General features: G+C 42.5%; 1 protein-coding gene and 1 long non-coding RNA gene across 7 annotated transcripts in view; one reads left to right on the forward strand and one right to left on the reverse strand.

The window, feature by feature from the left end:
- Window positions 1-672: 672 nt before the first annotated feature.
- LOC309704776 lies at window positions 673-7,378 on the reverse strand. Its single transcript, XR_014276371.1, has 4 exons — window positions 7,296-7,378; window positions 7,041-7,091; window positions 933-1,042; window positions 673-737 (listed from the first exon to the last, which is right to left on the reverse strand). It is a non-coding gene; the product is annotated as an uncharacterized lncRNA (long non-coding RNA).
- tex2 (testis expressed 2) overlaps window positions 7,343-22,642 on the forward strand; it is a 30,493-nt gene continuing 15,193 nt past the window's right edge. Inside the window, exons 1-2 of one of the 6 annotated variants that reach the window (XM_082530141.1) lie at window positions 7,343-7,424; window positions 8,950-9,038. The gene's annotated coding sequence lies outside the window, so the exon portion shown is untranslated. The other 5 variants (XM_082530140.1, XM_082530139.1, XM_082530142.1 and 2 more) reach the window with 5 other exon arrangements.

The following is a 22,642-nucleotide window of genomic DNA, read 5'->3' on the forward strand; positions in this document are numbered from 1 at the left end:
TCCATCTAATATGGAAGGCTAGCATGCTGGGAGTTGGCCCTTTCCATTCAGACAGACCCCAAACTCATAAAGACCTCTTCTATGGCCCCCAACCTGAAACCCACCCACCAAAGCCCTCATTGGTATAGGCCTCTTCCATGGGAACTTGCAATCTGCAACGTAATCCCACTTTGGCCCCTGGAGAAGCCTTTCCAAACAAACCATGTGAGCCCTAATACCCAGGGCTTCACAAGTGGCTCCTGGCTAGGCCTGAGCTCCACCATCAACAACAACTTGGCCCTCCTTCTTCTTTTTCTCTCATTCTCTTGCTTTCCCTCTTTCCACAGATAGACGACAAAAGAAAGGGATCTCCTTCTAATTGCTTCGGAGATTGAAAAGCTGAGAGGGGTGGTGGGCGGCTACAGAGGGAAGTGAGACGTAGGCTCTAGAGGCAGCGGGGGACTGTCAGTCTGGCTTTGGCCTTCCCTGGGTGTGCGGTAGCTGGGATAAAGGAGCTGGCAGGACAGCCTCTGCTGCAGAGCTGAGCCGAGTGGATCAGAGTGGAGGCGGGCGACTCCCAGGGCCTGGCTTTACAACTCCGGCCAAACAGAGGACTATGAGAACGTTGAAGAGCTTCAGCGGCTCTGCTGGAGGCCTTCTTCACACATGGGAAAGAACGTCTGGTCCTCACAACTGTGATTCAGAAACCATAGGGCCGTGGAGAGCAGTGTGTCCAAGCCAAGAGGGAGTGTCCGACACTGAGAGGGCAGAAACACGGTGTATTGGTAGTCATCCAAACATTGTGCTCTGTACGAACAGTCGAGCCACTGTTGATCAGTGAGGTCGATGATGAAGTGTGTGAACACACAGCTGGGGTGGTCCGTGACCTTTGGATCTGTTGCCATGACATGCAGAGTTGCTAATAACACTCACACTCACTCACAGACACATACCTTGACCTCTGGAGCATGCATTGCCACAAATCCAAGCCTGTTTCGCTTGCTCTGCATCACCCAGCAGCAGCAGCTCTTTGAAGCCTGGCAGAGGAGTTTTGCTCAGCTGTCTGTTTGCGTGAAAGAAAGAAGCTTCTTTGGTGATGATGAAAATGAAGATAGCATTGCCTATTTCTTGCAATTCAGTAATAGGAGAATTGCAAATGCAAAGCAAAAATCAAATTTTAAGTTTTAGTGCAGCTAGATTAAGCTTCACGTAAAGTTTAAGTTCAAAGGTTGAATATGAAAGGGTCTGCTCTTCTGCATGTTTAGTGACATGGGATCCAAAAGGATTTTGGCCTTACTAGCTCCTGAAATTTCCTTTAGTCTCCCCTCCCTGACCTCCTTTCATCCCTCCGCCTTTCTTCTTTTTAATACAAATCAGCCACTCAATGCCATGCACATGTTTTAGTGTTATTTGAACTCTGGCAGCGAACTTCAAACAGCTTTTAAAGTGAACAGTTTTTTCCTCTCGCGCTCTCTATCTCTTTCTCTCTCTCTTTTTTTATTTGAAAGAACACAGCCTGCTTCCAAGTACACCTGATCAGAAGGTCGAGAGATGGGGATTATGATATGCAAATGAGGCTTTGTTATCAGCGCTGACATTCGTTATAAAGCTGAACAGCAGAGAGGTAACATGAAAAGGTGGCAACTCACTACCCCCCCTAACCCCTTTTTAGCATAACCTCTCCTCTCAAACACATTGGCCTACCTAAGCCCTCATTTTCCCCCCCTTTCAGTTTAAAAGGTTACACCAACAAAGAAAAGCCTGTGTGGTAAAAAGAAAGTTCCCCTATTCTACGTACTTCTATATAGTCAAGAGTATTGATTGGTCAGTCGGTCCTAAGGTGTGTGCACCATCTCTTACTACTTTTAATGCAAGACCTGATATCTAGAACCATCCGTGTGCCGATGAGGGTGTCGTCTCTTGTGCTGTTTAGGCAGCGCGCAGGACTTTGCAATTACCAAACACTGTAGAAAGGCTTTCATGTCTCTCCCCTGCTGTGACAGGATAAGTGTGAGGACACACACAAGTACACACTCTCACACGTACACCGAGAGATTTAGTCTTCCTCTTTTCAAATGCACACAGAAAGATGCATATGGTTGCCCCCCCTGTTCAATCTGCATACGGTTCAGTTCAAAGGAGTCCAGGCGAGGTGGCGGTCTGTGCTACTTTTCCAGCTATTAGCCTGGCCCACCATCTGCAGTGATCTAGCGAGGAGTGGGTTTTATGAAGTTCATAAAGGGATGGTTATTAGAGCGTCAGAGTAGAGATTGGCTGTCTGGCCTTTGAGTTTAACAGCAGGGGTCCCGGGTGCTTTGATGTGAATCATACTGTTAAATAACTTTGGAGAGGTAGAGGGAGCCACTGAAACCTTACAAAAAGGCCAAGCCCTTGTTATATAAGTGATAATTGACCCATTTTTGTTCCTCTTCCTCTTTTTTTTTTACTGCTTTGAGTGTGATGACAACCTCAATGAGATGCAAATGATGAGCCATTTGGTGTCCATCGGTTTCCAGAGTTAAAAACCATAGTGACCTTTGAAGTTCAACATAATATGGTGTCCAAGTACAGTGCAAGTTTTCACAGTGCTTTACTTATTCCACATTTTGTCATGTTACAGCCTTATTCCCAAATGGATTAAATGTATTCAAAATTCTACACATCATACCCGACAAAGTGACAAATGTTAGCTTGAAATTCTTGCAAGTTTTGTAAAAAAAAAAATTATATTTATATATAACATGAATATTGACAGCCTTTAATCAGTACTTTGCTGAAGCACCTTTGGCAGATATTACAGCCTCAGCTCTTTTTGAGTGTGATGCTCCCAGTTTGGTCCATGTATTTTTGGGCAGTTTCTCAATTTATTCTTTGGGGAACTTCTCAAGCTCCATCAGGTTGGATGGGGTTCAGTCAGTTTCAAGTACTGGCTCTGGCTGGGCCACTCAAAGACATTCACGGAGCCACTCCTTTGTTATCTTGACTGTGTGCTTAGGATTGTTGTCCTGTTGGAAGATGAACCTTCACCCCAGTTCGAGGTCCAGAGCACTCTGGAGCAGGTTATTATTAATAATGCATTGTTATATACATTGCTGCATTCATCTTTCCCTCGACTCTGACTGGTCTCCCAGTTCCTGCTGCTGAAAAACATTCACACAGCACGATGCTGCCACCACCATGCTTCACATGGGATGTAATTGGCCAGGTGATGACCGGTGCCTGGTTTCCTCCAGACATGACGCTTGGCATTCCAGCCGAAGAGTTCAATATTTGCTTCATCAGTCTAGAAAATGTTGTTTCTTGTGATCTGAGAGTCATTCAGGTGGCAAACTCCAGGCTAGTTGTCATCTGCCTCTTAATGAGGAGTGACTTGCCCTTCTGGAAAGTTCTCCTCTCTCCACAGAGCAAGGCTGAAGCTCTGTCAGAATGACCATCAGGTTCTTGGTCACCTCCCCAGTTAAGGCCTTTCTACCCCGATTAGTCAGATTGGGCAGGTAGTCAGCTCTGGGAAGAGTCCTGGTAGCTCCAAATTTACGGCCACTGTTCTCATTTGGACCTTCAATGTTGGAGAAATTTTTCAGTACCTTTCCTCAGATCCGTGCCTTGACAATTCCTTGGACTTCATGACTTGGTTGGTGCTCTGACATGCGCTGTCAGCTATGGGACCTTACATTTTGTTTTTCATTTTTAACAAATTTGCAAGAATTTCAAGCACTTTGCCATTATGGAGTATTGTGTGAATTTAACCCCATTTTGGAAAAAGGCTATAATGACAAAATGTGGTGCGGGTGAAACGGTTTGATGCTGCCCAGTTTGATGTTTGGTGTTTAATTCCCTCCATTCGTGCTGTTGTGGGTGGACTCAAACAGAGAAGGTGTTTTGAACCATGACATCCTCCCTGTGGGAGGTGAAGAAAGGAATGTCGTCCTGGATTTCAGCCTTTTCACAATTTTCCATCACAGTTTTGGGGTTAAAATGATGGTTCAGACATGAAATATTAGATAAGATTCTTGAGCATCAGATGGGAATTAAGGCCTTTGTAACTTTCCATCATAATCATCAAACTGTATCTAACTACAAACTGAGAAAAACTATGACACAAACTTCTATACCCTTTGTCTTTAATAAACACTAGATAATAGAAGCTATTATACCAAATCCAGACCTGCTGCTACTTTCTTCTGGAAGATCCTCTTTTGTTAAACATTCCAAATAGGCTGCGACTAAGGGTCTAATTCCCCTGTAATTAAATGCAATTTCATCATATTTTGTTTGAAATTACAATATAATTACCTACAAATAGGGTCAACAAGTTAATTTTTTTACACTAAAGGAGACACCAAGTTTTTAAAGTTATTTAAATTAGGGGCCTATCCCAGCTACGAGAGGCAGGGTACACCCTGGACAGGTCACCATCATGTTGCAGGACTAACACAAAGAGCCAGACAACAAATCACAATTATTTACTCACTACTTAAATTTACTTACAGCATAATTATTTCTCTGTTTCCTGTTGAAACTGGACTTGATACCCCCTTTTTGTAGTGCACCTACCTTTTAGTAGGTAAATGTATGTAACTATAATTACATTGTGGTTTCAAATAAATCAAATTAAAATTGCCCTTTATAACAGGTAATTACACCCTTAGTCACAGGCCGAATTGGAGGTCAAAAATAAGCCCAAAGTTCCACACAGAGCTTAAAGAGCTGACAAATATTGTTTACCCAGTAAGACTTAGATATATACTTATCAACAAGTAAAATGACTGCGAACCTTCACAGACAACAAGTAAAATGTTTTTAAGAAGATTTGACAACTTTGTCGAGACAGATGGGAGGCAGTCTGCAAGACATCCACCTCATGCACCATGTGTCAGCTGCTGCTTTGTAACCTTGGTCCTTATGCACTCTTGCATGTGTCTTTTCAATTTAAAATATAGCAAAATATATACACATATAAAACACGGGTTACTCTTTGTTAGAACCTTTGTTTCTTCTCTTTTATATGCATTCAGCTTTAATATGTTACCTTGATGGATAGATAGACTGAAGTCTTTGTTAACAGCAGGGACACTGGAGCGAATCAGAAGACCATCCTGCTTACAGTCTAACCCATCAGAGGAGGATTAACACCATGAGCATTCAGATAGATATTAGTATCTCATCAGAAACATAAATGGTTCAGTTTGACATCGCTCTCACTCTAGCCTGAAGGTGAACAGGCTAATCCCCAAGTGCATCATTTAAACCTTATATTGGTAAATGGTAAATGGCCTGCATTTGTATAGCGCTTTTCTAGTCCATAGGACCCCAAAGCGCTTTACATATATTCAGTTCAAGGTAGGACAACCACAATATATCAAATGATGGAGCAGATTCACATATTTTTAGAAAAAAATACACGCTTAGTTTTTATTTTCATGCCGAAAGCATCTTTCAACAAAAAAGATAGGACAGTGGCATGTTTACCACCGTGTTGCATCATCTCTTCTTAAAAACAGAGAAAAATAAATAATAATAGTAATAAGAAAAACTCTGTAAGTGTTTGGGAAATGAGGAGACAACTGCTGTAGTTTTGAAAGCAAAATGTTTCACCTTTCATTTCTGATATGTTGTGGCTTTTTCCCCCATAATGCACCCAGGTTTTCAGTGGGTGACCTGTAACAGTACTCCTTCACTGTGGAGCCTTGCTGCTGTTGGAGGCACAGAATATGTTTTGAGGTGAAAAAAGCTTTCAGAGAAAAGCCAGCATGTTACTCCACATCTGTGTATACTGATACACAATTCTTATATTCTTAAACAATTTTTAGATTTAGTGAATCCCTCCTGAGCGTTATTTACTCTCTTGGATGCTCCTTTATTGGCCAGTTGTTTTAACAACATGTTGATTATTCACCATGAGCTTTGTACAATTTTTCCATCCTTTGTTATTCCACACCAATTCAAATTAAATGTTTTCTTACACTTTACTGCTTATTATACACATGCATTAATAGGTAAAATTTCAGTTTCAACATTCGATTTGTTGTTTAGGATTGTTGTTGTGCTGAAAACAAAAACAGCAGCTGGCAATCAAATGCTTTCCAGGTGGTATTGCATGGTGGATCAAAGTCTGGTGGTACATTTCTGCATTCGATATTCCATCAATTTTGACAAAATTTTCAACACCAATGGCTGAATTGCAGTTCCACTGTGTTTTACAGATACCGGTTGACTCTTACTGTGGTGAGAAATTTCAAATTTGGATTAATCAGTCCATAAGACCTGTTTCCACTGATTTTCAGTCTAGTTCTTGTCTAATTTGACATCCTTCAGCCTTTTCACCCTGTTTCCCTTCCTTAAGAATGGCTTCTTGATCTGTCCACTCAGACCTTTTCTGACAAGGCTTCAGTGAACAGTAGATGGATCAGCTGAAGGCCCAGATACATGTCTCAGGTATCTGAGTATCTAAATATCTGAAGGTCTTTGCTGACTTTCAGATGCTGTTCATCTGCTGTAGACAGTCTTTAAGTTTATTATTTTTAGCTCTGCCTTTTCTTTTATCTTTTATTTATAAAGATACAGTTTAAAGTTGCTTCATTGCTAAGTCTGTTATGTATATTTAAACACTAGTTTGTCTCAATTTAGGTGACTTTTTATCCTTGAATGCTTCATAGGTGGTAGTTGGCTTAACAAAATGGTCAGGTATAAGTACCGGACTGAAAATGATTTTTTCTTTTTTTTTTTTTCTTTTTTTTTTTTTTAAAAAAAAAGCTAATGTCCAAAGAGGGGGGGAAAAACCTTTCACTTTCAGATCGTTTGGAGAACCTTTGCTCAGAACCACTTTCAAAACCACAAAAAAGTCTGTAAAGAAAGCGGATGTGGCTCAAGACTTCTGCACAGTACTGTATGTGGTGTCTTCTGGAAAGCTGCTTCTCTAATGAAGGACTGGAACACATTTACAGCAACAAGAAACAACGCCACCATAACCACAAGTCATGAACTAAGAAGCTCCAACGGGGCATTCTTTTAAATTTTCTTACACTTACAAAGTGCTTTAAAAAAAAATTTATCTAAACTACCTTAAGATGTCGTCCAGGTCCTCCCCCAGGGCCTCCACTTTAATCAGCAAACTGTGATAAGAGAGACTGGCTTTACAACACTGCATCGTTTATTTGGGATTTGAGTTGATTTATGGAATTTTGAACGCAATCAATGCTTTTCTGCGGCCCAGCGTTAGCATTGATGTCCACTAGATGGCCCCCTCCACCGACAGAAGGAAGGTTGCTGCTGGGACTCACTTCTGATCCAACCACAGATATATGCAACAAACTTACTGCATTGTAACCGGAAGATCAGTCGATTTTAGTGTGCGGGTTATATCAGATGAAAGATGAACCGGCTGGGCAAAAATCCAAAAAAGGACGCACGTGGACGGTTTCTCTTGATATAATCACATCAATCCAGTAGGTGGCAGCCTATTCAAGATAATATAATCAGATTAAAGGAACCCAAATTTAGACGGATCTCCTCAGTGCCAGAAATGCTGTACACGTAGTGGACTTGATCCAGGGGTAGGCTGAGCTCTCTGTTTTTTTTTTTTTGTTTGTTTGTTTCTTTGTTTGGTTTTTAACTTGCTGGTTAATGTAACAAACAAACAAAAAACAAAACAAAACATGGCGTCTATGAGGGGATAAAGCTGGGTTTTTTAACCGTTTTGGAGCCCTTGTGTTTTAATCATCTGATCAGGTTCTCAGCTGTAGGCAGCTCTTTATCAGAGAGACTTGATGCTGTTTGCGGAGGGAAATCCGCGTCTTGTGGGCATACTGCAACGCCGTGACGCAACTCGCACTCTCCTGCTGCATCACTATAAAATATGAATCACCAGTGTGCCGACGATCGGGTCCTGATTTGGGTGTAAATATCATGTAATTGGTGAGGAAGGAGGGGGGTGTGGCGCAAAGTATCGGCCATTCACTAAAATCAGTACAAGCCCGGAGCTGGCGCACTCGTGCACAGGGAGCCAGGTTTGATCGCTGTGGCGCTGTCTGTGTGCTCGGACTCCGGCTGGGTTCTCAGGCCAGCCAGCCTTCGGCAGCCATCCCCGCCGTGCCCCGTCCCTCCGCAGGCTCCGGGCTGCAGATAAAAGCGCTCCACGCAGGGACTCGCATCGCGTTACGCAGCTTCAAAGCCTGGAAGCAGGGCGAGCCAGTGGCCTGGGGATGATGATGCGATGCCCACGGTGTGATTAAAGGTGCGTTTGGGGTTTGTCTTCTTGTCACTTCGCTCTCGGTATCACCTGTTCCGCCCATGGATGCGTTACAGTCAGACATAAACCAGCGCAGAGCTGAAGCCGAGACGTGCGGAGGACAAAGGGACGGATGGAGCTGTAGGTGCCGTACCTTATAAATATTCCTGGTATGTTAAAGGAGGAAAAAAAATGTTGATTTCTTTATAGAGCAGCCACACTTTCTACAGCTCTCAGGATGCCTCAGTTTTATCAGAGCACACTGAGAACTGTGGCGATGTCTCAGTGGTTGGACCATGTTGTAAGTCGCAGCTAGTAGATGAGACGGGTTTATAGGAAGTGGCTGTGTCTGCTGGCAGGTGACAGATGCATCAGCTGAGGCTCGTTATCCATGAAGCCTGCTGTGAGCTGCACAGGTCTGCATGGGTAGCTTCTCTCACTCTGGGCTCTGCTTTTAGATCAGGCCACAGCATCAGATCCACACACAGCAGTAGATCTCTCGTGCTTTGATCATTGTGTAACTTTAGGACAGCTTTATGTCAGGAATGGATCATAGCAGGTCTGTAATGACACTGCTTTTCTTTGTGGGGGGTGCGGTCTGTGTCCAGTGTCCACATCTGAACCAGTTCCTTATGAGCTGGAGGTTGACTTATTAAAAGTGTGTACAGTCTTCCAGGAAAGAGACCGATGAGGGACTGATGGACACATTTGAACCTGACAGTCCTTTTCCACTGTTTTCCCAGGTACGTCAGCATCGTGATCCATGGCTGTGCTGTGTGTGTCCGAGCAGATTGTGATCCGAGAGAAGATTGAATGCCTCTAAAATCTCAAGGTAAGACACCCCCTCCCTTCTTTGACCTTGTGTGTGTGTGTGTGTGTGTTTGTGTATATCTGTGAGTTAGTTGCGTTCAAATTGATCCATGGCCTTGAGCGCCGCTCCCTGCCTCACTTTTCTTCTCCTTAATTGTCTCCTTCATCTCGACTTCTATTACTCAGTACCAAACATCTATCTCATTAGCGTAAAAGCACATTTCCCTGTTTGAAAGCATACGTGGAATTTCACTTGTGTACATTTTATACATGCACACACTCTGTGTTTAGGACACAAACATCTGTGACGTGTTTTTCTGCATGACAGGGGTTAATAACTTTTCATAGGCTTAATTAGACAAATTGCTTTGGGGGTGGAAGCAAACAGGGGCAGCTGAACCATCTCAATAAGCTGTTGTTTTTTACTACAATATGAGCTAAAAACAGGTTTTCCCAGCTCTGTGAGGCCGAAGAATTGGATGCAATTGGACGGGTCTGCTGTGTTTCTATGTTTACGTTTGCTCGCTGCAGGCCGTGAACTTTCATGGTTCAGCTGCAGTTTACCTTTAGTTTAAACTTAAAATAAATTCAGCTCCAGGCCGTCTGACAAGCTGTCTCTGAGTCAGCAGTTGACCCCTCTGACGGGGGTCAGCATGCGTGATGTGTTAGTCCTGTTAACACTTATGGATGTATCCTGTACTGTTCAAAAGAACAGTCGTCTGCACGTTTATTGTGTTGTTGTACTTTCTGCGTCCTGGGGAAAGAGTACGATCAGTGAGAAATAAAGAAATATGAAAACAATGGAATATGCATGCTCTATGGGAATAATAAGAGGAAGGTTATAGACAAAGCCAGTGTGGTTTACTATGTATTTATGTTACAGTACCTATGAGAAGCAGTTTGTCTATTCAGATATAATGTCAGTGCATTCTGGCAAGTTTTGGGAAGTAAAGTTGTCTTTGTTAGCCTTAACTTCCCACTTTGACCATTTTATAGCTGGTGTCATACTAATGTGCCTTATAGCTCTTTCACTTTCATCTCCCTGTTTTGTTTACCAAGCAGGTGCAGGCTGAAAGCATATACGATAATGGGCAGTGCAACTCTAACAAACGTTCCTGATGACGGTGTAAGAGACTCACAGGCATTAATTTGGTTTTAACTGCTCTTGATTGGCTGCTAGACTAAAAACATTCTTCATATAGCTTTGATCAGAGGCCTTTATGTTGTAGCATTTATTGATATTTTAGACCGTGGTGTGTTGTTAACTTTGTGGCAGCAGTTACTTTAATGACGAGAGAGGTTGTGTCCTACATGCTGTATTGTGATGGGGAAGCATTTATGCAGACCGTAAGGCTACAGTTATGGTTATTTTAAATACGATCTTTGAAATTAAGGTTTTGCTAAAAATAAAATATGCATTCAATTTTGTTAGGTGCACCATGCTACTACAAGGCTGAACCCTGTTTTGTCTTCTGACCTGGCATCATTCATCATGATGTAGATTCAAAAAGGTGCTGGAAACGTTCCTCTGAGATATTTTGGTCCATATTGACATGACAGCGTCACGCAGCTGCTGGTGAACAGGCTAGAAGCATGGCAAGAAAATATCCCCCACACCATTACACCACCACCACCTGAAGCATGGATACAAAGCACGGTCGATCAGAGTTTTAATGTAGTTTACACCGAGTGTTGCAGCAGTGTTTTCCACTCTTCTATTGACCAATTGGTGAGCCTGTGTGAATTGTAGCGTCTGTTTCCTGTTCTTAACTCACAGGTGTGGCAGTTGTGTTGGTGTAGCCCATCTGCTTCAAGGTTTAACGTGTAGTGTATTCAGAGATGCTCTTCTGCATACCTTGTTTGCTGTTGCCTTCCTTCAGCTCAAAGCATCACTCTCTGCAAACCCTTGAGATGGTTGTGTGGGAAAATCTCACCAGATCAGCCGTTTCTGAAATTCTCAGACCAGCCTGTTTGGCACAGAGAACCATGTGATATTCAAAGTCACTTAAATCACCGGTCTCCACGATCCTGATGCTCATTTGAACTTGGGGACACTCATATGGACCCTGCTACTCAAGGTAACCATATTGTTGCAGGCATTTAGTGATCTCAGAGAAAAGACTCCCATAAACTAGTATTCATTATTGGCTTCCTCTTTAATAACCTCTGTGTGTGTGCCTCCTGCAGCTTGGGCATGTAAAGTGTGTCTTCTAGAGCAAACATATGTATTTATAGCTGTTCGTTTTAACAAAATGTCTGAATTGCTCCTCCCTGACACAATCCTTTTTTTAATCTTTATGTCATTGTCCCTCTTTTGTTTCACCTAATGATAAACATTTACCATATTCGGGGAAGATATTAATGTTTCACAGTGAAGATCATGTAATGTTTGCAGGGAACAACAGTAAGCTATATGATTCTCACTCTGCAGTGTAAGCAGATGAGTGGTGGGGTTGGAAACGTCAGGTTATGTAAAAGTCATGCCTCTGCAAAGTGTTTGTATGTATAGTCATTTCTCAGCACCAACTGTTTACTGCAGTGTGAGCAGTGTTTTTAGCAGTATATGCAGTCAAATGGAAGTCACCGGCGGACTTTTAAGGATAGATCAGGAGCAGTGACAAACTATTTCTTCGCCCTCTTTGGCACCCCACCAGGTGGTGACACCTTAGGCAACTTTCATACATGGCATGAGCCAAAACTGTCCCCAGCACGACTTGATTGCAACCGAGTGCGATCAAATTCCTGCAGCCAGGTTCCAAAATAGTTCACAATTATTTTTCAAGTAATATTCAAATGTTAAATTTCCTCACTTCAAATGCACCTCTGTGGTTTGACGTGTGGAGAAGAAAATGCAAATTAGCAACTGATAAGTTCTACAGAAATTTGCGTTTCCTTACGAAATCTTGTGGACTAATTTAAAATTAAACTGTCATCAACTGACTGTAAAACTTTCTGTCTTCCTTCCTCTCTCTTTATTTATATAAATTACAATTTTATAAAAGCACTCACTGACAAAGCAACATACTGGGCTGCACAATGATTTACTGCAGCTGGAAAAATAATTCACTCTGGCGAAGATGCATGAATTTCTCTTTGCACTAAACAAGAGCGAGAGTAATGGATGGTGCTTTCGTCTTGTCGTAACTATCTTGACAAACAGGAAGTTCGATTTAGAGAGAAAGGAGGAAGTCTGTGTTGGTTCGATCACACAGAGAGATTTTACCACACGGAAAACACACTTGATATTGCCACACTGCGCTTGTCATGAAAGCCCTGTATATGTCCGGCCTGGAAATTGCAGTGCAGTTTTAAAGTGTAGGGTCTCACATATACACCTGGACTTTACCCGTAACTGTTAATTGTTCATGACCTGCTTGAAACATGAGTTTGTAACTTGTGTTTGACATGGCATGTCATGAGCTAAGGACCGTCCCGGTGATGTTCCATATTTTTTATATACACCATTCATTCATGGTTCAAAAACGAGGAGGCTGTAATCTGTTCCTTCATTACTGTGAACACAGGCATTGTAGTTTGCTTTGACTCAACCCCGCTTAACTTTAAATACTCACTTCACATCACCAAATGTGTATTAATCCAGGGCTGAAAATAATCCCCAACAAATACTGTCTAATGACAGTTTGCTAAAAGCACTTTGTCATTTCCGCATGAAGTTATGACATGATCGTATCTGCAGTGGTCTGGTTTTTCTTTCACGCAATCTTCGCAGAACATGGCTCAACTTATTACAGGTGGATTTTTGAGAGATTTCTCGTGTCAAGCCTGATTTTAAACTGCCTGTGACAGCACAATGTAATGGCTGAATTGTGGGTGTCCTACTTAAGAATGAGAAATGGAGCTTTTCAGCTGCTGACAACTCATGAGGGTATTGCAGGCTCTCATTACCGCCACTATTGTTGAGTGTGTGTCTGATCACACGCTCAACAAGCTAGATATAGGGGGGAAAAAATGGCACATTTCAACACGAAGAACCATTGTTTGAAAACCGCCCCCTGTTATTTTATGTCATTAATATGCTAATGAGCCCCTGTGTCGAAGCCTCTATTGTGCACCACTTCACTGTCAAAAATGAGCCGCAAAGAAAGGAGATTAGATATTTCGAGCTGTTTATTGGGCTGGAATCGTTTAATGATGCTGGTTTTGCAGGCTGTGTTGATACTGTGGGTCTACTTGGTAAATATTGAATAAAAACATAGATGTGAATGTAATTTAAATAGTTCTTCTAAATGCCCTGAAGGCTTGCAGCAACTTTAAGGAGCAATCCATGAATAGAAATTCAAAATCTAGGTTGCTTCCCTACATTTAGGCCTCTTTAATGCTGGCAGTTTGTCCTGTCCCTGTGAACAGAATATTACAGAAATATCTTAAAGGAACAATGGATTTGGGAGATCACGATCACAAGCCTTGCCAGGCTTCAAGCTATGCGCTTGTAGCTGAGCCAAGCTAGTTCTGACCAATAACAACCTTCCTACTGGCCAGCAAGATTACACAGCTATGGTCCTGCCTGCTTAAGGTTTTCCATTACATCATTTCAATAGGCTTTTGCCTCACCCTTTAAATCTGCCCAGGTTTAGATTAATTTTTCACCAAGATCTTGAGTTGATGATTGGAGACTCAGACTGCTGCCTATTCCTCTGCACATCCCCAAAGATTCATAATGGGATTGAGGTCTGTACTCTGTGGTGGCCAATTATGTGTCTGCAGGGAATGGAAAAAAATCCATTGATGGAAAAACTTGGTCATCCATTTGCAATGGAAGACTCATACCTGCTTGTTTAGTTAAATCCATGTGGTGCCATTTTTTTTTTTTTTTGCCAGGCTGAAGGCCTGTTAGGCCTGTGCATTGGCTAGTTTCTGTACTTTTAGACAAAAGCTGCAACCATTAAGTTTGCAAATGTTATTGCTTAAATTTGTTTTGCTGCTCAGCTAATAGCAAACGGCAAATGTCCACTAATCAAGGTAAGCTTAAGCAGGAATTACATTTCCCACGTCCACTAGGGTTCACTCAGATTTCATCATCAGATGGTTAGCGTAAGGATCCGTACAGACGTCCGTGTGCCTGCCTGTTTTTTGGGACCACGTAGACTAGTCCACAGAGAATTTACATTACAGTGCAACTATGCCTGTGCCCCAGGCAGTGGACTTCAAGTGGAGGTAAAAAGAAAAATAACAGGATGAGCACTCAACAGTCAGGTTTCCAGCTGTCCATGTCCACAGTGGAGTATTATCTAAGCTTAAATCATTAATGGCTGTATAGTGAGTGAAGGTAAATGTGATGTGTGGTGCCCCTCCAATGATTCCCAGTCAGCAGATAGCATTAAGTGGGTGGATAGCTCTACATTAATTAGGTAAAATATTAGATTGAATGGATGTGTTTTCTGAATTCCTGCCTAGCATATCAAAAAGAGCATGCTCAACTTTCCATATTGGTCCTGGCACATCAAGTTAGGACAAGTAGTCACTTGGACTCAAGTGTCCACATAGGGAAAAAATACACACTTATGTGGTAGCTAGAAACTGTAGAAAGTCAGTGACATTTGGGGATTTCAAGCAACAACCAGTGGGCAGGTCCCCAAATGAAACATTTCTTAACTTTAAGGTTAAGAGACAGGGTGGCCCACTAATTGCCAGCTGCACTTTCACTTGTCGCCCAATGTGGGACGTTCACACATGAAGCAATTCTCTTGTTTGCATTGCTTTATCGCCAATGGTCGGTTGTGAGCAGAAATTCCAGGAAACCTTTGCCTAGGTAACTTTTTAATCTATTTGCCATCTTATCACATGTCAATCATCTGTTTGCTTGTTGAAGTTGTCAAATGTTACTGACTCTCTGTGGTCTCTGGTAACCAAATCAACACAAATCACCTCCCTTAACGCCCACTCGCATCCTGATTCTTCTGACCTGAGTGGGGCTTGGTTTCAAGCTCCTTAGACTCCGGTGTAGACGCAGCTCTTAATTTTTGTCAGCTTCAAGGTGACCAACTGAAGAGACTACCAATAAGAAAGATGAAGAGAGAAGCTGAACATGAATGGTTGTGCCTGTCCAGGATGTACCCTGCTTCTTGGCCTAAGACGCCGGGGATTGGCTTCAACTCCTCTGTGACCCTGAACTGAATAAGCAGTTAAGAAAATGGATGCACATTTTATACTTTGTCAAAAATCACTGTGACATTTTAGCACTCAGGAACACATTTCACTTTTGATCTGATACTTTAGTAAGTTGGGAAGTGTTTGCTACCTACAATATATTATATAAGTCTGACAGACGATTCATACTGCAGTATGAATCGTTGGTGGAAGGTGTGCAACCTGAAGGCTGTAATATTAGTGTCTATTTCTGTCCTACTTTTTTTCAAATCTAATTTCCTTGTGTGATTTTCAGTTACTAAATGTGTGAAACCTAACAAAAACTGGCACTGTATCTACTGCTCTCAGCCACAAACAGCAGCACTACTGTTTAATGTTTCAGCAATATAGACGACTTATTTGTGACAGTCATCTTTATCCACAGAGACACACATTTTTCTGTCTTTTTTTTCTGCCCCTCACGTCTCCCCCTATTCCCTCCGTTTCTCCATTCATCGTGTAATTGGATGGATTATGACTAATGCCAAATCCTCCAGCTGTTTTCGGGTCATCAAGCAGCTTTTACATGGATTATAAATAACTTAATATGTTTGTATTGGATGCCTGCATGTTTGTGTGCGTTCAGTCAGGATTGCACGTTCGTTTGCCTTTTGATCTGTCAAATTGGGTAAGACGCTGCCAGATTTGGATATCTATCCCAAATCTGTTCTTTATCGAAGCGAAGCGTCAAACCAGCTATTTGAACAAATCAGCTGCTTGTAATGTTGGTAACAGGCACATGTTCATCTCAACACTCAAAGAGAACATTAAAGTTGGCTTAAGTTGTCAGGAGAAAGTTTATTGATGTTGACAACCATAATCAGAGTTTATTAATTGATCGGGGACATTCGCATCTTAGGCAACACAATCCCCAAAATGACCAATTGATGTGCATCACATTCTCTTTTTCACATATCTCAGAAGTTTTACATCTGAGATCTGGGTTTTGTCGTTTCTTTTTCTTGTTCTGTGGCTTTGTACCCACACATCCTACACACGCGCACACACACACTGAACACAGTTCGCTGACAGCTTTGTGCTAACAAACCCTCCACACCACACACTCCTCAGAGCGCACCATTACAGAGCGAGAAGAAGCTGCCCTCCCTAACAAAAGGATGCAGACACGAGTGCAGAGCAAGATGAAAGCTTCTCGGTTGGCATGGCAACCACCCGATCATCTGCCGCACGGCGAGGTTGGATGTTTGACGTGTCGATGGTGCATTCTGGGTTAGAGAGACAGAGGACGAGAGGGAGAGGTGAAGAAAACTGGTTTGATCCAGCTCAGTTGAGCGTGTGCTCTTTATCTGGCTTGGCTTTTATTTTATTGTTGTTTTACGTCTTTCTTTAAGAGAGAGCTGCATGATTCAGCTCACCATCAAACCGCTCCTCAGTGTTTCCTCTGAGCTCAACTGGAGCTCATCAAACTACCAGCTCGTGTACTGTCAGACCCTGGAGGTGGACTGTGTTAAGCTCTGTGTGCTTGTGTGTTTTATATGAGAATGTTACACAGCAAGTGTTGTTGTTGTGCAAACGTGCTGGTCTAACAGGCTGAGTGTGAGACAGGCAGTGGTGATCACTGCTGATGTGAATGCCCAAAAATAGTCAGTAAAACTGAATGTGACATGTCCGTTATGTCCATGTCCACACTCAGGTTTAACATTACAAAGGTGTGATGCAAAAGTGGGGGGTACAGTATCAAAAGGACGTTTCACTTTTGCATTTGGGGGCTATTTAACTTACATAACGTGTCTTATTTTAGACTTTTGCAAAGAAAATGTTCAAAAATGTCTTTATTTTAAAATACTGTCTTGTCTGTTGACATACATTTACCGTTACACTTTGCTAGTACTGGGCTGGACCCCCCTTTTTCCATAAATTCGTAGATTTTACAAGGTGCTAGAAACGTTCCTGTGAGATTTTGGTCCATTTTGACATGAGAACATCATATAGTTGCTGCAGATTTGTCGGCTGCACATCCACAATGTGACTCTACTGTTCTGGCCACATCCCAAACAGGGGTGCACATAAGTGGTCTGCAGGTGCGCATTCGCTGTCAAAATAAAAGACGCGCACCAGATAAGAAGTTGCAACGCGCGTTTGCGTCCATATAAAAAGCACTGTTTTTGTCCGCTAGAGTGGGATTTTCACGGCATATTCTGCACCACACCTCTGTGCGTTCATTATTTGTTTGAAGCCAGCTCACCTCCTGCAATCACTTTTCCGAGAATACGCGCTTCTTTTGCGGTTCGGACTCCTTCTGACATTTCTTTGGAGGTGGAGGAAAACCAAAGTAATTGCTTAAAGGAGCTTCTTCTACATCTTTCTACATCTACATCGTTCTAAACAAATGTCTGTCCTCCTCCAGAAAATATTATGGACGCAAACGCGCGTTGCAACTTCTTATCTGGTGCGCGTCTTTTATTTTGACAGCGAATGCGCACCCGCGGACCACTTATGTGCACCCCTGATCCCAAAGGTTGTATTGAGATCTGGTGACTGCTTAAGTTTGAGCTTTGTAGAATCCGAGCTGCTGGAATCAGATCAGAAAATGGATACACTAGAATCATAAAGGGATGGACATGGTCAGCAACAATACTCAGGGAGGCTTTTGTGTTGATATTTTCTGTGTACGCCATTACACCACCAGCACCCTAAACCATTGATACCAGGTAGAATGGACCAGTGCTTTCATATTATTTGCACCAAATTCTGACCTTGCCATCCAACTATTGCAGCAGAAATTGAGTTTCATCAGACCAGACAATATTTTTCCAATCGTCTTTTTCTCCAATTATGTTGAGCCTGTGTGAACTGCAGCCCTGTTTCCTGTTCTTAGTGGACAGGAGTTGTACCTTGTGTGGTCTTCTGCTGCTATCGCTCATCTGTTTCAAGGTTTAATGTGTGCATTCAGAGATGCCCATCTGCATACCTTGGTTGTAACAAGTGGCTGCTTGAGTTACAGTTTTTTTCCTATCAGACTGAAACCATCTGGTCATTCTCCTCTAAACTCTGACATGATCCACACAGAGAACAGCCACTCGCTGCATACTTTTCTGACCATTCTCTGTAAATCTCTTGGGAAATCCCAGCAGATCAGCTGTTGCTGAAATATTCCAGCCTATATGGCACCACCAATCATACCAGGTGACTTAAATAGCCTTTCTTCCCCATTCTGATGTTTGAACTAAAGCTAAAGGTCTAGACCATGTCTGTATTCTTAAATGTGTTGAGCTGCTGACATGTGGTGGGCTGATTACATATTTGCATCAGCAAACACTTTAACAGAGAGGCTGATGAATGCATATGCAAATAAGAGTTTGGTTAACACATATTTAAAGAATACATTTGAGAAAACTTGCAATGCAAAATACAAAATGTGAAAAACACATTAAAACCCATTTTCTCTCTTTTTTTCACACACCGAGCCCGAAATAAATTTGCCGTCATTTACTTTACAGATTTACCGAAAGGTTTGTTTGCATATCAAAAATGGATTTATTCCCGGCTGCTGACAATAATTTGGAATTTTTCTGATTAATAAATGCAGATATAATCCCCTCTCTAAAAAAAACTCTAATGTTGACAAATCGAAGCACGAATTCTGAATCTTGCTTCAGCCATTATTCAGATTTCTGTTTTAAAAACCTGTGAAATTAGCATACATTTAAAAGTCTAATTCCTTATTTGCATCCTTAAAAGAGCCATTCGAAACACTTCGAAAAAGAACAAAAAAAAAGTCATGTTCTTGGTAAGTAACCAGCTCACGATAAGCCAACACTGCAGGAACTACAAGACACGATCGCAGATCTTTACAGAGGTGATGTTGATTAATGCCCGCTCAATTGCCAACAAGTCTTATATTTTAAATGACTTGTTCTGTGCAGAGACGCTTGATTTTATGTTTATCTCTGAGACGTGGCAGCGTGAGAATGAAGTCTCACATCTTTTAGAGCTTTGTCCCGCAGACTGTTCGTTTCTCTGTGCACCTCGGATATCTCGACGAGGAGGTGGAACAGCTGTAATTTTTAAAAAAGACATTTTTATGCCAGATGATCTCTTCGAGCTGTTACAATTCTTTCGAGATGATCGTGATAAAAATTGGAAGAGATCAGCCCATGTACGGTATCTTAATTTATCGTCCACCTGGGTCTGCTGCATCTTTTCTGGCAGACTTGCAAGAACTTTTAATTTCCACTATTAAACTGGGCAAGGTCGTCATTGTTGGAGACTTCAACATTCATGCAGAAGACTCATCAAATAGTACCACTAAGGAGTTCCTGAGCATCATGGACTCTTTTAATTTTGTTCAGCATGTATCAGGCCCTACTCACACTGCTGGGCATACTCTGGACTTGGTCTTCACTTATGGCATTTCCCTTGACCACGTGAATTTAAATGACGTTGTTTTTAGCGACCATAAGTCAGTCTCTTTTAATGTGTCTGTCAACTCAGAGTCTCTTCCCCAAGGTTTTTTTAGGCGCAGGCGCTTTATTGATGACTCTGTTATTTCTAAATTTTCTTCCCTTTTCAGCCTTTCAGTCGGTGGCACCAAGGCTGTGGAACAGTCTACCACCACAACTACGTTTGGCTGACTCTGTGTAAAAAGCAGTTAAAAACTTTATTATTTAAACAGGCCTTCTGTTAATCAACACTTTTGAATTTGCATTATTTATATTGTCTATTTTATTACTTGATGTTTTCTTTATTTTAACCTTTGTGCACAGCGCTTTGTGACTGCCTGTCTACGAAAAAAAGTTCATGTCATTTAGTAGCGATTTTAAATCTTGTCTTTGTCTGTTGAATATACTATTATACTGCTTAAATCCTTTTTAGTCTCCCATCTGTGCGCTGTAAACGGCCAGTCTGGTGCTGGGGGACGACACCTCCACTGCCTCGCAGAGCTATTTTAAGAACTGCTTGTGTTGCTTCTTCACTGTGAGAGTCAAGTCAGGGACTCCTTGGCTGATAAAAGCGGGCGTAGTCCGGCTTTCGTGTTGGTCTATGATCGTGATGACCTCTCTTCATTTGCGTTCGACTCTTCTGATTTAGGTCACGGTGGGAAATGTTTGGATTCTTTCCCAGCTGACACGCTCTGACTCGCCCTCTGTGCAATATGCTGCATGTAAGCAAACAAAGTCCAGTACAGTTTGCGTAATAGGGCCAGGGTGCCCGTGATGACTGGGACCTGCGTTCTCCTAGGAGCGAGCAGCAGAGTATGAAACAAGGTGGGTCGTGTGTTTACCTGCTCTGAGCTTTTGTGTGACTCGTGTGCTCGGCGACAAAGCCTCCTCGACCTTTGTGTCTTTTTCTGTTTCTCTCCCTCCGCTCGCTTTAGCTGCTCAGACTATTCTCCCCTTTGTCTCGGTTTGCTTGCACCCTACTCATCCAGGCAACTGTGCGCATCACAAGTCCACAGAGTGTGAGTGTGCGTGCACTCGTTAGTGAGTGAGGCCTCTGTGTATCTCGGTTGTTAGTGACAATCAATTGCGCCATCATCCCCCTCCCCCGCCCTGCACCCTGCGTTCATCTCCGATCTCTCTGTCTCACTCGATTTATCTTCCCGCCGTCGCCCTCCCCTTTCAGTCCCTTCGCTGACTCGCTTCTTCTTTTGATGTCCTCTCTGTTCTTCTCTCGCAACCATTTTTCACCCAGTGGGCTCACGTCACTCCTGCACGCCTGCTTTTATTTCTTTTCTTTTCTGTTTGTTTATCTAAAGGTAAAATGTCTTTGCGGAAATGAACTTTGCAGACTTTAGGCGAGGTCACGCCGGGCTGTCCTGAACACCCGCCAGTCACCTTGTTATTTAATTACAGGGATGCACTTAATAGGTTGGGATTAACTAGGAAACAACAACAACTTGGTACTGGCCCTAAAAACCCAGTGTTGACTAAAATTCCCACCTTTCCTTTAGCAGCCCACTTCTCATGTTCCCTTTCTGTGTCTAATAATGGATAGCAGAGAATTTCTGTGGAGTAGATGCACTTTGAATTGAAGCAGGATGTTGGTATTGGACAAGGATGTTTTTGTGTATAATATTGATTAGCAGACTCTACATTACAAAAACATTGCTTTATGTAGAAGTCGTCATTGAACACCTTTTACACGGGCCGCTGTGCCCTGTGCTGACATGCTTGTTGCCCTGTAGCCTGTTCAGCCTCTTATGTCATTATGTTACCTTGCTGCTTTTAACCTCCCTCCCTTTCTCTGAAGTCTCCATAGGGCTGGCTTGAGCTGATTAGAGAGGCCATGCTTGCATTGATTAATTGGATGAGTCTCGTCTCCATGCCAGTCTCCTCTCGTCTCACAGTAGTGGCTAAAACAAACACACGCAAGGCGTTTAATGGCAGTGGAGCTTTGATGACAGGAAGTACCCGAAACTGTGGGTGTGTCAGCAAACACAGTGTTGGTGTGAACCTGAATAGCACTCATCTTAACAGCAAACCTTACGTCTACAGAGGAGAACAGTACCTTAAAAGGTGTAGGTGCGTGCAAGCGTGCTATGTTTTGCATTGATTCAGTGTGCGATTTTTATTTTTTTATTTTTTTGTCTTTTGGCTGCACCTTGCTAAAACCTGACTCTGAGAAAACTTGGAAACGTTGCTCCCTGCTCACCTTGTCAGCCTCCATAATGCTTTAATTCGTCCTTCAGGCTCTGATGACAACAACAACCTCTCCCATCTCCATGACTCTGTCTCCCCACTTAATTTGTCTCCTCTCCATGCTCTCCTCTCACTCTCATCCACTTCCCCTCATCTTTTTCGTCCTCCCTGTTTTCTCTCTCCTCCTGTCTTTAAGTAAATTCTGCTTCAAAAGCTTGTCTCTGAAAGGTCGTCTGCTGCTTCTGCAGACCCCCTGTGGCCTTTCATCTTTCTTCTTTATGTTGCTCTTTTTTTCCCTGTATCTGTCATTTTCTTTTGTTGTTTTTATTCGATCTGCTCTGCCCCTAGCACTTACCATGGCAGAACCAACAGCACACACGCATATACTGAAAATGACACACACAAAACCTATTGTAGCTCAGCCAAGTGAATGGCTGGCTGGGAAAGTCAAACGCTCTGTTATTCCATCCCGGCAAATGCAATCTCTGGAGATACAGTGCCAACCAGAGAGCCCCTAAGGGGCACTGAGGCTTTCTCAGAAATGCAGACAATCACACAAGCTTACTGCTATGTTGTCCCTCTCCCATCCCTCCTTCTTCCATTACAGACCTTTTTTTTTTTTTTTTTTTTATATCAACCAGCTGAAAGCCCCAACACCAAAGAGGCTGCATGGTGTTGTGTGCACAAACAGCATGTTTGCACATATGTGTGCTCTGACTGTTTGATCATGCTAACCAAGGATGAGGAAGAATAAACAAGCACAATAACTCAATAACGACGCGAGGCCTCATTCAGTGAAATCATTGCATGATGAACGACTGCGGTTCCACTGTGTCGACTACACAAAAGACGCCTTGTTTCTGTGATCGCTTCAGCT

The sequence above is a fragment of the Aulonocara stuartgranti genome, assembly GCF_965226115.1.
Source record: "Aulonocara stuartgranti genome assembly, chromosome: 4".
NCBI lineage: Eukaryota > Metazoa > Chordata > Actinopteri > Cichliformes > Cichlidae > Aulonocara > Aulonocara stuartgranti.